The sequence below is a fragment of the Danio aesculapii genome, chromosome 6 (genome assembly GCF_903798145.1).
Source record: "Danio aesculapii chromosome 6, fDanAes4.1, whole genome shotgun sequence".
In the NCBI taxonomy this organism is placed as follows: Eukaryota; Metazoa; Chordata; class Actinopteri; order Cypriniformes; family Danionidae; genus Danio; species Danio aesculapii.
The window spans coordinates 15082896-15098621 of record NC_079440.1 but is presented as its reverse complement, the minus strand read 5'-3'; the positions used below and the strand labels follow the sequence as shown (position 1 = coordinate 15098621).

At 36.7% G+C, this 15726-nt stretch overlaps 1 protein-coding gene across 4 annotated transcripts in view; it reads left to right on the top strand.

The window, feature by feature from the left end:
• Window positions 1-856: 856 nt before the first annotated feature.
• pkp4 (plakophilin 4) overlaps window positions 857-15726 on the top strand; it is a 96850-nt gene continuing 81980 nt past the window's right edge. For 2 of the 4 annotated variants that reach the window (XM_056459622.1, XM_056459621.1), the window contains exon 1: window positions 857-1286. The gene's annotated coding sequence lies outside the window, so the exon portion shown is untranslated. The remainder of the gene's footprint in view (window positions 1287-15726) is intronic. The other 2 variants (XM_056459626.1, XM_056459623.1) reach the window with 1 other exon arrangement.

The following is a 15726-nucleotide window of genomic DNA, read 5'->3' as shown; positions in this document are numbered from 1 at the left end:
CCAAAAAATGCTAGTGTCTTTGTCATGCTGTTTATTTTTTTTATGATAGATAAAAATTGACAAAGCAGTTGGTTTTCATTACTGCTAGTTCTTTAGCTTAATAAATATGTAGGATACTAGTGTTTATTTATTAGGTACTAGTATCTAATATTTAATGCTGTTATATAATTCGTAGCATGACAAATACATGTAGGGTCTATGCATGTAGCCTACTAGTAAGATCATATCCTAAATGTTAAAACAGCTTGCTATAACGTGTGCATATTTTGTGTAAATCCAACTGGATTTGGAATGAAGGTATAAACAGTGGGCAGAGACGCTTGAAATCACCATTAGTCCCACGGGTTCTCATAACAGCTCTGAATGCTGGACTTTGAATGGCTTCTAATAGGTCCGAGGCTCGGTATGTACGACTATTTGGCAAAACATGAGAGGAGGCTTTCCTTGAAGCTAAAAGATGAGGTCCAAAATCCTGATGGGTAAAGCAGAGGGTGTCCTGAACTCAGCTCAAAACGGCTTCGGTGCTCCATCTGTCAGGAGTATTTTGCTTACCCTGCACCTTTTTAACTATTACGTAATGTGAGGGATATTTCCAAGAATATCCTGATTTTCTATGTTTTCTTATTAACAAAAAAATCTTTATGTGATAAAATGACTATTATTTGTACACTGAAACATGTTCTCATTCGACAGAAGTAAGCCTAGATCGTTCCCAGAGGGAAATGCCCTTTATCCACACGATGGCAATGTTGCCTAATATTCGCGTTGAAAGAAAGCCTTTGGAAAATCGTATTTTTATTGTCGTACAAAATATTTATGATGCGCCGGCGAGTCTTCCCCAAAGTTGTGTGGACTTTGTGTAACCCCAGTCCTCTTAAATCAGACCAATAAAAGACTAAACGCATACATCAACCAATTCAAAGTAACGAATTTGTGGGCGTTTATGCGCACTACGAGCAGATGGTCACTCATGTGACCATTTAAGGGGTTGTTGTTTTCGCGGTGTAACCGTATTTTCCACGTACTTCGACGGGAACTCCGTTTTTTCCGAATCAACTCCCGTTCGACTACATGGCAACACATTTAAATGCCCTGAAACGGCATCTCTCTATGTGGAGCGTCTACGTCACGCGCTCTGACCCTCTTGCCCATGGAAGCGCGCGAGACCCAGCCGGAGCCGCCCGTTCATCGCCTGAAAACACCTTTGGAAAGAATGTCATCCTGGGTTTCTCTTACCAATGGATTTAATCGTTTCCACGACTAATTCGCATTTCGGCGTTTTTGCGGTAAGTCCTGGTGAATTCGCGTCGCTTCAATGGAGCGTTTCTAACATCTGGCGCGCGCTGGCGGCGGGAATTCATCGCTTCTTGTGATTTATCGGCAGATCTCGCCGTCAGTCCTTTTCAAAACTGAGCTGTAATAGACGCTATGTTCACCGCACAAGCGGAGAAACTGTTTGCATTCCCGTCGAAGCTCATTTCATCTGTCTTCCTTCCTTCCTTGCTTGCTTCCTTCCTTCCTTCCTTCCTAGCAGCGATGAACTGTGCAGAAAATATGCAATAGTACAATAGTTATGCTTACATAATTGATAACTGGTGGCCTTGTTCAATGCATGAAGCTGAATAACTTGAGCAGGTGTACCTATAATCGACATACCTACACCTCCCATCATCATCATCATCATCTCTGGTCCATCATCTGTCCCTGCATGGCGCATTTACTACATCTGGTCATCATCTCCTAACCTGGGCAGTGCATTGCACGTTACATTAGTTAGTTGCATTCATTTCCATCCTGCTACATGTGCTACAGCCCAGTATCCCACAGCATTCACTGTGAGGTAGGCTGGTCTCCATTATAACCGCTAGATGCTGTCACCGGGACCACCTTTTAGACACTTTTCTTTATGCATAATTAAGCAACATCTCTCTCAGAATAACTCCTGCTCTGATCATTCAAGCTCAGAATCTATCTCCAGCAGAAGAAGTCTTTCTCTGTTTGGACTGTAATGGGAGTGTGGTTGCAGTTTCAGCTGCCTCATCATATTGACCAGAGTTTAGATTGAATGCAGGTTTGCTGCTGTGCACCATGTAATTGCTGCTGTGCGGTGATTTGCTTTGAGCAGTCCACAATTACAGTATGTAAAGATTGCAGGGACAATGCATCATGATGCAGTAAGACGTGTTCCTCGGGGACTCGGCTGTCTTTACACTGCATTGGCATGTTATGTGCTTTTTCAGGGAGTTTGGTGTGTGCGCTTAAAATGGCCAAGGCCGACTTTTGGTATTCGCTGGAAGCGATAGAATGATCTCTCTGACAGACCTGTGCATGTGGTGGTGCGCTGCAATGTCAGATGACTCCAATAAGTAACAATTTATTACTGTTTCTCACTCATCATGGTGAATAGGATGGCTTGCTGGTTTCTTCGCCTCTAGTCTCTCCTCTATATAAACCCTGGGCTCTGACTGACAGGAGACTCTCGGTAAATCCGGTGTGGAGGTGGGTGGGGATTTTAAAGACTTCTAAAGTGGATTTCGGATTTTATTCTTGTAAATGCCAGCACAGAGGGGCCCTGCCATTTATGAAGTTTTTAAGCTTTAAATCTTTGGATTATGTATGGATGTTTTGCACATTAGTGATGGCAAGACTGATTCGCTTTTGTGAACTGGTTTTCTTGGGCAGTTCATTTGAATAAAGAGTGCAATCGTGCAGTGTCATCACTCATATGTATTTCACTAAGTCCAATAAGGACTGCACTCTAACACAATGTTGGGTGGAATTATGGACGAAGTCTACCGTTTTATGCTTACTCAGTAAAAAAACAAACAAACTGGTGATAAACTATATTAAATCAATATAAAAACAACAAACTAGTCATAAACTATAGCTTTACAAATTTAATCTGCATGTTTTAATCACTTAAAGGGGTGGTCCACAGTGTATTTTTGAGGCTTGGTTGTGTATAAGATGCAAAGCAATGTGTGCTCATGCTTCATTTGTAGAAAATCACATTATTTTTTCATATATCTTACTTTAATTATATACAGCTACTCAGCTAACATAAAAACGACTGTCATGTTTCCTAGTTCCTCTGAAAGGCCCGCCCTCAAGAGGCTCTGATTGGTCAGCTAACATAATGTGCTGTGATTCACAGATTGGCTCCACATCACTACGTCAAGCGCCTACAGGCATGCGCTTTTGCGCTGTGTAAACAGTTACTGTTTCTCAATATGCGTTCTTCAGCAGTCTTGCGTCCTCGTGTTCTCGTGCAACGTAATCATCAGCTGCCAAAGTTCAGTTCCAAAACTCAAGACCGCAAGAACAGAGGACGCGTGAAACGTTCCGGATGTGTTCTTGATGTCGAGGATGCACTGATGCAGACTTGAGCACTAAACTTGCTCTAGAAATCCCAGAAGTCATTGCGACTGGAGGTGGGAAGCACAGCATTTTATATAGGTCTATTATTAAAGTTCAGAGGTATCACTTATTTACCTCAGAAGTTTCCCTAAAAGAAACGGTGAATATAATCATCACCATGAACATCTAAATAAAGGAATAAACACATTAAGGGTATTTATTTGCTGAAATTTGTATTAAAATCTGTTTTATTTATATTGTGCAACGTATATTTATAATGTTTTTATGCATATTATATATTTTGATAAGGGAAAAAGCAAAAAATCGTTGTATGAATGTTGAAATGTTTAAATAAATTTCCATTTAAAAACGCGTGAAGGTCATGTGACCATCAGGAAGAACGCAGCATCTCACTCCTCACAGGACGCGCTCTCTGTTCTCGCGGTGTCCTGAGTTCATTCTTCCGAGGACACCTAGCAAGCACGGTCTCCATAAGAACGCAAGTCCGTTCTCTGCGTTCTTGGAATTGAGAAACAGCCAGTGAGTCAGAGCAGCTGTTAGCACCGTTAGCTGCCTGAATCAGACAGAAAATGAATAGCCCACAGCTGAACCTCATGCCTGCTCTCTAAAATAAAATCTGACAAGTGTCTTTCACATATATTCAGAATAAGCATGTGTAAGTAATATGAAACGTTCACATATCTTTTTTGAGTTTGTTATTTGAGACGTAAAATGCACGGAAAGCGGCAGCAGAGAGACACTGAAAGCGTCCACATAGAAAGACATGTTGGTGAAGGTTGTGTTAATGTGGGTGTTTATGCGAGGATCGAGTTTATATGTATATGCGAATGTGTATAGGTATGTGTGCATGCAGCAAGTTTATATGTATGTGCGTATGTTAATGTGGATGTTTATGCAAGGATAGAGTTTATATGTATGTGCGCGTGTATGTGGGTGTATGCATGCTTCAAGTTTATATGTATATACGCAAGTTTTATATATATTGTTTTGAACATCCAATAATATACAGTAGGTGTATATGTGAGTAATTTATAGGTGTATATGCAGTGTGTGCAGTGTGCAGTGTGTATAGGTGTAAATCCACGTGTTTCTATTGTAAGTGTTGTTAAGCAGTTTGAGTTAAATCCTACACGGCGCCTCATAATTTTAGCTTTCGCTGCTATAACATTACAGCGCCTCTGGCCATGGCCCTTCGCTGCGCGGGGTGTGTGTGTGTGGTGAATGCGTGTAATCACAAGTCCTTGTGATCTCATTAGCCCAGATGTATTTTTTGTAGTCCCCAATCTTCATTCGCTGTAGGCTTTACTAAGCTAACTCTGTAAACGCCAATGTCTTCCTTTACATTGAACTTTGAGCGTATTACAATCAGAATTCATGTTCACACAGCTACATTGCACATAAACTAAAGTTTAAAATATGATATAGTAGTGGATATAACCCCTTTAATTTCTAAACAAATCATCTGCTTTGAATGAATTGTCTTTTTTATTTATTCGGTAATCTTGTGTACCCAGAACTCAGACTAACAGCTGGGAGCTTTGGCCACTTTGAATGGTCAGTGACTGCCCATGATGCTATATGACTGACAGGTTAACAAACCAATCACGTTTCGTTTAGTGCTGCGTCATGTTTAGGGAAATGTCTGCACAGTAACAGCTCAGCATGCAACCATCTTTCACGAGCATCTTTAAAAGACAACAACAACTGTGCATCAGCATCCTAAATGATCCATCAGTAAAACACAGAAAAACAGTAGGACATGTATGTAGACTTTGTTCAGAAACTCGTTCATTATTTTGGTCACACATTTCTAAATATCAGATAGACTGAGATGACAGAAAGGGAACGTTTTCTTTGTTTTATTAAAGCAAATGGTTTTGTTGTATTTGTGAGTATCCTCAAATAAAAAAAGCTTTACTTTTTCGAATGACGCCACTTTTACCTTTATGTCCAAAATGACAGAATATTCGAAGGCTTTCACTGTCATAAAGTTTCTTGATATTATGGGTTGAAGCATTTATGCAGTGAATATTGCACACTTAATAATAAGGCCCAATCCCAATTCTACCCCTTAGCCCTTCCCCTGTCCCAATGCTCTTTAGCTTGAAGGCGTAGGGCTAAGGGGAAGGGGAAGATACCCCTTCGAACGGAGATTTTTTAGGACTACACTTGAAACCAATGGGCTAGAAAATTTCCCAGAATACAACAGCCACAACGGCAGGATAGCTGCACCCGGAAGTAAGGAGATCCACAAATTAGTATTTTTTGACATTATTACGAATTATACAACAAACAAACATATGTTTTAACATATTATAAAATAAAATAAAAAACGCTAAATTTCGCTACCTATAATCTGTAATCATAACTCCTGTACAGCAGTCCCACAACATTCTGACTCTCGATGACACTCAAATACCCTGTCAGAAAAGTCTAGGGGTGGGTATGACCTTTTCACAGTGTCTGCTATAATGTTAATGTTGTTTTTTGGTGTGTTTACATAGATGAATATGGCCACTGTTTAAATGCACAGTACAGTTACGATCTTATTGCCAGATTAGATCGTTTCTTAGGGGTAAATTTGGAAGCCCTTCCCCTTCACACTCAGTTTTAAGGGCCAAGGGGAAGGGGTACAAAAATAGAATTGGGATTGGGCCTAAGTATCAAATATACTACTTATAATAAGTATTAGTAGTGTTTAGTTAAATTATTAAATGCTCATTGTCACAAAATAATCTTAACAATAGCATACGGTGTGCATTTTTGCTCAATCACGCTGTGATGTAAGGGGGTGAACAATCAAAATTGTTTTTTTAGGGAAATCTTAAAATGATTACAAACGGTGCATTTCCCGTCAGCATACTAGTTAAGATATCACTGTTAAGGCTGGGACACACCAAGCCGAATCCAAAAAGCTAGTGCCAGCAAAACCCAATGGCCTATTTCTACTGAGTGGTACAGTACGGTATGGTTCGGTACAGGTCACCCTTATCAGGCTTGCATTTCCACTGCCAACGATATCAATGGTACTCTTTTGGTGGGCGTGGTGTACGACAGAGAGTGTCAGTCAACGCCATTCTCGTTCAAGGAGATGACAAAGTAAAGCTGTACGGGTCGTTCGCATATCATATGAGAAGCGCTTCTCACAAAACAGATGCTTTATACACAAATACTTTGGTATAAATGTTCATTACTAACCTTTCTATGAATAGGATTTGATTATAACTGCAGCACAATGATAGTGTGAAATAGCCTACTGTAATGTCTGCAATTATATGAAATAAATAAATAAATGCAACATTTATGAACACATACAGACCCTTACAGTCTCCGATATGTTACCAATTACAGAAAAACTACACACAACATATATTTAGTCCTTATTTGGGTTCAAAAACAACACGCAACAAATAGCCCAGTCAGTGCAAACCTCTCATCTGCATCTTTAATCTTTACCGGCACATGTAACCTCTTGTTAGAGAGTAGTTCTGTCATTCCGAGTTCATAATAGTCCAAAAGGCGATGATAATAGTTAAAGTTTTAAGTTGCTGAAACAATCATTTGCTCCTTTGTTTTTTCGCACTTCACTCTGTTTGCTGTTCACTCTGTCTATGTCTGAAAGGAACGGATGTCAGAAGCATTTAAGCTCAAGAAGTTAGTTATTTCAAATATAGACGCGCGGCGAACACACGTGAGAAAGCGAAACCGCTCGCGCTTTAGACGGCCTTGTAAACAACAACACCAGGTAGAGATCTGCCCTTCCTCTTGGTTTTGGGGCTGTTGATCAAGACAAGGTTTGTTTGAGCTCGGGTCGACCATGGCTCATTATTATATGTATATAGTATAACGGTGTAATCTCTCGGCTGTGTATTTAAAAATGGCGTTTTTTTTTGTTTTCATTCTCCTGGCTTGTTGCATGAGCAAGTGATGTATCTCTGTAAACCAATAGCGTTCAGTTGCGTGTCTTGCTCCACCTTTTGGTACTCTTACTGTATAGGGTAGCCAAAAAGTGGTATGGTACGGTATGCTTTTATGTACCTTTTGACAGTGGAAACAGCCAAAAAAGCACATCTAACCGAAACATACTGTACCGTAAAGTAAATAACTGCATGTGAACAAATCAAATTGATGGCAGTTGACTGAACTGAGAGAACGCATTTGAAAGGATGTGTCTTTCTGCACCTATGGGTGGCATGTCGGATTTCCACCTTTGTGCGAAGCGTTAACAAAGCAGCATTTAGTACCATTATCATAGTAATTGTCACCATAGAGGGATTCGCTTGTGCAAATTTGTTTGATAATCTAATATTCATATCATTTGCACATATTTGAGAAATGTAGCAAAATTGTTTACTTGCTACATCACTTCAGTTTTTGATCTGCGCTATGATTCATTGATGAACACCCAATCAGAGTGCTCTCCTGCCAACAGCCGAAAACGATTCTACATGCTGAATCGGGCCAACTCGATCCATCTTTAATTTAACAAGAGGCGAAGTGTGGAACACACCAACCCAACTAGCTGAATCGATGCTGCCTTTAGATTCCATTTAAGTGCCTCAAGCACACTCTTGGATGTTATGTTATGATGTGAGTCTTGCATAGTTAAGAATGCTGCATTTAATATACAGTGGTCCCTCGTTAAACGTGGGAGTTACGTTCTAAAAATAACCCGCAATAGGCAAAATCCACGAAGTAGTCAGCTTTATTTTTTTAATTATTATGATGTTTTAAGGCTGTAAAACTGAATCTAACGAACCGAAGAGTACTTTATTTCGCAATAGCCCCCTACAGCCACATAACTTCAACCTTCCTTTAGCATGTCCAGAAGTCTAACTTTTTGTTCAATGCATATAAGCATCTAATTCTTGCAATGTTTTTGAGATGATAAATTAAAGGCTCCCCGTTACATTCAGAATAGATTTCAAAGTATTACTACTTGTCTATAAATCACTAAATGGCCAAGGACCTCAATACATTACAGATATGCTCACTGAATAGAAGTCCAACAGATCACTCAGATCTTCAGGATCATATACACTAGAAATTCCAAGAGTTCAGTAAAAGCAGGGTGAATCGGCTATCAGCTACTGCACCCGTCGCTGCTGTAATCAGCTTCCAGAAATGATCAGTTGTGCTCCAACTGAAAGACTGAAAACACATCTGTTTAGCTGTGCCTTTACTAAGTGAGCACTGTGCTACATCCGACAAATCGCACTTTTGTGTCTTTTCTTTTTCATTCTTTTAGAACCTGTTTTAACACATTTTAATGTTTTTATCTGTTTTTAATATTTTTTATTATTTGTTTTCTATTTTCTTATACTTGTCCTTTTTTCATAAACATTTATGTAAAGCACTTTGAATTGACTTTGTGTATGAAATGTACTATATAAATAAACTTAAAAAAAAAAAAAACGTTACAATTAGGTTAGATTTAGTTCATTCCGTCTGGTGACCAAAATTCAATGTTTAGCCAGCGTCTAAGGACAACGTTATTTTGACGTCCAATAACAACATCAAATGACATTGATATTTGGTAGATTTTAGGTGTTGGTAAGTGACCAAAATCCAGCGTCGAGCCAACATCTTAAATCAACGTCATATTAATGTCAAATACTGACATTTATTCATCAAGTATGGCAACCAAAATCCAACATCTGATAGACATCTTAGTAGTAATGTACACACAGCGTCAAGCGGTAACATCATTAGATGTTGATATTTGGTTGATTTTAGGTTGGAAGTTGAACATTGACGTCGGCCTTATGTTGGGTTCTGACGTCAATCTGATTTTCATTTCCAAACAAAATGCAATGTCCCCATGATGTTGGGATACAACGTCAATCTGATGTCTTGTGCTGGGCAATTTCACCAGATGACTAGAATATCTCTATTTGGAAAGAATTTTAGACGGATTTGGATGATTCTGCAGTGGGAGTGCATCCACATAAAATGTAATAAACAATCTATAAATACAATAAAGAATAAAAATAATTGTAAATATAGAATAGTATTCAGGTACTGTAAATGAATAATACAAATAAAAATAATTCAATAAAATTATGCCCTTATTAAAGTTACAAATGGTGCAATTTATTATACCTGAATGCTTTTAAAATCATCATACAGTCACAGTCCTCAAAAACACCTGCAAATGACAAGTTATAATATGAACTGAGCATTCATATACGGTGATCTGACCATTGCGAATGATCACATTGTGATATCAATACTGAAATGACATATTGTGCTGCCATAGTCTTTTATAATATGTGCAATTATAGACATACAGTTGAGTCAGAATTATTAGCCCCCTGAATTATTAGCCCCCTGTTTATTTTTTTCCCCAAACATATTTTAAGCACAATGGTTTTGATAACTCATCTCTAACAACTGATTTATTTTATCTTTGCCATGATGACAGTAAATAATCTTTTACTAGATATTTTTTAAGATGCTTCTATACAGCCTAAAGTGACATTTAAAGGCTTAACTAGGTTAATTAAGATAACTAGGCAGGTTAGGGTAATTAGGCAAGTTATTGTATAATGATGGTTTGAGAATATTGACCTTAAAATGGTTCTTAAAAATTTTAAAACTGATTTTATTCTTGCTGAAATAAAACAAATAAGACTTTCTCCAGAAGAAAAAATTTTAACAGACGTACTGTGAAAATTTTTCTTGCTCTGTTTAACATAATTTGGGAAATATTTAAAAAAGAAAAAAAATTCAAAGGGGGGCTAATAATTCAGACTTCAACTGTATGTGTAAACATTTCTTCAAAGCTCCTCAAAACAAGTAAATCCTTGGGAACCAACCAATGAAATTGGTATTGCTAGCTTTACTGCTTGAGCTACAGGAACTCTATGAAGTTTATTTAAAGAAAAAACAAGTCAGTTACTGATCTGAATGGGCTACACAAGGAGTGCGCATGCTACTGGCTATAAATAAAACAAAAACAAACATGGATTAGACATGATTAGTCACTAAAGGAAAATACAATGGAAACTGAGTAATCCCTACCATATATAATGAATGGATCGAACATAGAAATGTTGATGATTTAATTGTCTTAACTGTTGTACAGTTTAAATATTGATGATATGCTCGAAAAGCAATTGTTTTTCCCCATGTCTTGTTTTAAGAGAGCAGCAAGGACGTCTCAAAACCCAAGCCCTTAAAGAGATCAGAATAAGCACGGTTGAACTGTGAGAAGATTATCTAGTTACCTATTACTTTCCTTATACAATGTTTATTTTAAGTGTCAGATTACTTCTGATTTACTCTATTTTTGGAAATTGGTGTAGACATCCGGTCTTAGATTCTGAACTATGTAAAGTGTCATTTAAACCAGTTAGTTCACGCAAAACTGAAAATTAATTAAAAGAAATGACTATGGAAATCAATAGGTGCTATTAGCATTCTAAAAAAAATTAAATTTGTTTTCAACAGAAGAAAGAAACGCAAAAGATTTCGAACAAGCGAAGGGAAGGGTGAGTAAATGCTGACAGAATGTTCATTTCTGGGTGAACTGTCCCTTTAGTTCCTAAGGATATGTGCTGTTGAAATTGCATTGTTACACATTTACACTTTCTGTATGAATGTTAGATGTATGTTCAGATGTTGTCACTTGTGTCAATGGCCAGTGACTTAAAATATATTTATTATATAAATTTTAAAAACTTTTACCAGCCAAATATTGTATGGAATTATTAATGAAATCACAAATAAATAAAAATCTAACTATAAAACTATTAAACTGAAATATATATTTAATATAGTTATTATTAATTGTGTTATTATTATGATTATTATTTATTAACAACAGTAAGAAAACAAGACTAATTAGACCATAGAGCTTTTTGCTTATTAAAAACCGTTATCTTTACAAACCTTGGTGCAGACAAATGTTGCATTTTCTAATGCATGCGAAACGAGCCCCTCCAACACACTGAAAACATTGTTGTCATGAGCTGCTCATGTGGAAAGATCACAGGGCATCGCATCAGATTACATATAGTTACAACACAGTCTTTGTTATTTGAAAATCACAATAAACCATATCGTAAAGTAACTCAGCATTTCCAATGTGGATCTTTACACGCATCTGGTGCTTGCTGAGTGTTCATTTCATTCTCATGAGTAAAACCATGCATGTACTGTAAATGCAGACATCAAGATGTTTACTTTTGTTTCTTTTTTTTAGATTCTTACACCATGAACCACATTTACAAGACAACATATCACGCTTAAAACATTTAAAGGGCACCTATTATGCAAAAATCACTTTTATAAGGAGTTTAAACACAGTTGGGTGGCAACAGTCTGTGAATATAACCAGCTTCTAATGTACAAATGTATTCATTCTATTTTTTATAATCACATAATCAAACGTTACGTGAGGTCTGCTTCCTTCGTGTCTGTCACTATGCTGTTTATTTAATGCAGCCGAGGCGGAGATTGAGGCACACTCTGACAGGCACATGGGAAATGTGGGCGGGGAGAACTAGCATTAAAGGCACAGACCACAAACAACAAAATAATCTGATGAGTGTTTTGAGCTGAAACTTTACAGACACACTCTGGAGACACAAAAGACTTATCTTAAATCTTGAGAAAGGGGTCAATTAGGTGCTATTTAAGTGCCATCTTACGTCAGGGGGTGATTTTGCACATTTACAATGCTCACCGATGAGAATCGCCTGTGTTTAAGTGCAGAAAAACATCTCAAAAATACGCAGCTGAAAATAAACAAGTGAAAAGCGCCCCGGTGTGTACAAGACTTTATAAAACATTATTTGTGGAGTATTTTAAGTCTAAACGTCACTTATACACTCTAGGTACATCAGAGACTCATTTTACATCTTGTACTAAAAAGGGACATAATAGGTCGCCTTTAAAGACCCATATCAAATGACTGTGTGCTCTGTTATGATATGTTGTGTTCTATCCAGACCAGTTTAAAAGCGTGCACTAAACACATAGTATCAAGGGTAAAAGATTAGTATCTAATATCATCTCTAATCCTATTTTTCTAGAACATCTTATCACTAGTACTTTTTCATGTTTTTGTATCATCTACAAAAAAAATGCAGTTAGACATGGCTAAAGAATAGACCGTTCTTTTTTTATCTTAAAGGCATCCAGGAACAGCAAAATAAGTGCATCTGCCGATCATCCTATTTTTTGCTACGAGTTGGGGGAGGGTTCTGGGAAGGGAACAGGTTGTCTTGTCGTGCTGTTGCATGCTGGGATGCTGGAACACACGTTGGAATACATCCCTTGTTGCCCTGTCGTTATGCTGCCAAAAACTCCAGGCTTTCTTTGCCACACTAATAAAACTGCAATGGGCAGAAAGACTTCCTAGCAGTTAAAAAGAGCCTGCATCTGAAATCAGATGCTTTCTTGTCCTTGTGTATGATGCATTATTCCACTTTCCACTTTTTTTTTTTATCAATAGTCATATGTATAGAGATGTTCTTGAGGATGAACTTGACTTTCAGCTTCCCAGGCTAAGTGGGTTTCCTTTAAAGTGGGTGCCAATTAATTCCACAATCCAATTAATTCCCGGTGGATAACATCAAGTCCTGCCACATTACAGGAGCAAAATGGACCCGATTACTGTTTTATGTTGACTTAAGGCTGGGAGTGGTGCAGGGATGACATCAGAAGCTGGAAGAGTAACTTTTGCTGAGAATTCTCTTGAGATTTTTCCTATTTGGTTTTTATAATGGGGGTTTTCAATTAAAGAGTAAAATGAGGCCTGTGGTAAACGAAACTGAATGATACTTTTTTCTTCTGCAACATAAACTGCAAGCAGTATTGCCAAAACGTTCTTGTCCAGTGACTCATTAGAAACATACCTTTTTAAAATAAGCACTGTATTTTGCAGTATGGGTGGGTCTAATTTGTGTTGAAGAATAAAACCTTATAGCAGTCCCAGGAGAACTAATCCCAGGGGAACTAAAGGCCATATTGTTTGTTCAAGGGTTTAACATCATCCTAAGCATCACTCTTATGTTTATTTATGGTTTCCTTATGGTTATTTCCTGTTTATTTGTGTCATTCTGGTGTCCTTTTTTGTTTTTGTGGACGTTTTTTAATAATAAGAGAATTCTTAGGAATAAGTGAAAATATAGGGTATATTTACACTTGTGGTTTGGTTCTGGTTTTCTCTTTTTTGCATTTACACTCTGTCCACACCAGATGTGACTTGTGTGACTAAAAAAGACAAATGAAAAAAAAATCAATAATGTATTTAGTGATTATATGTATGTAAGCATGTCACGATGTTAGATTTTTGTTGTACGATATACTACACCAAAATTTATCTGCGATAAACAATATTATTGTCACTCATTATGCAATGCCGGAATAACACTGTAATAGCATCATAATGCAAGACTTTTTCACAGAACACATAATATTTTATTCATAAAAATATTTAATATAATTATAGTCATTTAAACAATTCAATGATTAGCCAATGGAAATGTATATCCTAAATAAATGATAATGATATTAATACATATTAACAAAAACAAACAGAAAACAGAGACTTTTAAAGTGTTACACAGAGGCTGCTAAATCTGCTACTAGATCTATTTTCAGTTGTTGGGCAACCACATGAAAATATAATGATTTATAGTAAATACTGTAGTGTTTTTTAACCATACTGACACTGACACCTCTAAAAGAGATTGGATTACGTCAAAATTGAAGGACAAAATTATTAGCCCCTTATATTTTTTCTCGATAGTCTACAGAACAAACCATCATTATACAATAACTTGCCTAATTACCCTAACCTGCCTAGTTAACCTAATTAACCTAGTTAGGCCTTTAAATGTCACTTTAAGCTGTATAGAAGTGTCTTGAAAAATATCTAGTAAAATATTATTTACTGTCATCATGACAAAGATAAAATAAAACTAATTTGTTTAGAAATGTGTTGAAAAAATCAGTTCGCCGTTAAACAGAAATTGGGAAAAAATAAACAGGGTGGCTAATAATTCACTGGGGCTAATAATTCTGACTTCAACTGTATACTCAGAACTTCAAAAATGTAAAACAGTGCTATGTGCTGGGCTAAACATGGTCATTGTATGGTTTTAATTTATTTAAAGCTTATAAAAAATGTCCAACCAAAGGAGGGAATTCTTACTTTGCACACATAATCAAATATCTTTTTGTGTTTAAACAGTACTGTCAGCTTTATTATTATTATTATTATTATTATTATTATTATTATTATTATTATTATTATTATACTTATTATTATTATTATTATTATCATCAAATATCTTTTTGTGTTTACACAGTACTGTTAGCTTTATTATTATTATTATTATTATTATTATTATTAATATAATTAATACCTTATTGATAATCCATTTGTAGGAGTTTCCCTTTTCAAACACAAATTTTATGGAGGAGAGTATTTAAATGAACGAATCACGCAATGCGATTTACTACAAAAGCTCAAACTTGTATTTGCGTCATTATTTAATGTCTGGAGGACGCATCACAAAGCGAGTGGTAGAAATTGTTTTATGAAGTCGGTAAACTTTGTAATTAATATTGGTTATTTTCTTAGCACCCCCACATATCCCCACCACTTTTCAAATCATATGTATCATTAATTGAGAAGTTGATTTAACACCAAAAATACCAAAAAATTCTATGTTTAGCTAGCATCTGAGGACGATGTTATTTTGATGTCCAATAACTACATCAAATGACGTTGATATTTGGTTGAATTTAGGTTGTGTTAGAAACTGATAAAAATCCAATGTCGAGCCAACATCTTTAACCAACATCATATTGACGTCAAATACTGACACTTATTTGTCAGTTATGGCAACCAAAATCCAACATCTGATAGACGTCATAGTGGTAACGTCCATAAAACGTCAAGCTCTAACATCATTAGACGTTGATATTTGGTTGATTTTAGGTTGGACGTTGGACATTGACATCAGCCTGACGTTGGGTTCTGATGTCAACCCGATTTTCATTACCAAACAAGATATAATGTCCCCACGATGTTGGGGTACAACGTCAGTCTGACGTCATGTTGACGTCTTGTGCCTGCTGGGTGTTTAAGGCCATTTCGGTCATCATACAGTAAACATCTGTCATCTTCGCATCAGTGACGTGCATCTACAGTCTCTGGATCATTGCATGTAAAGATTTTGGACATCTTCTTGGACACTTTTAATGCTTCCAAACAGTTTGCTGCATTTATAAATCATTATGATGCAATTTACTTTCTTTGTGTGATTTGATTGGACAGGAATCACAGGACAGATTTTTCTAATCCCCATAGACAAGAAAAAATAAAGTAGT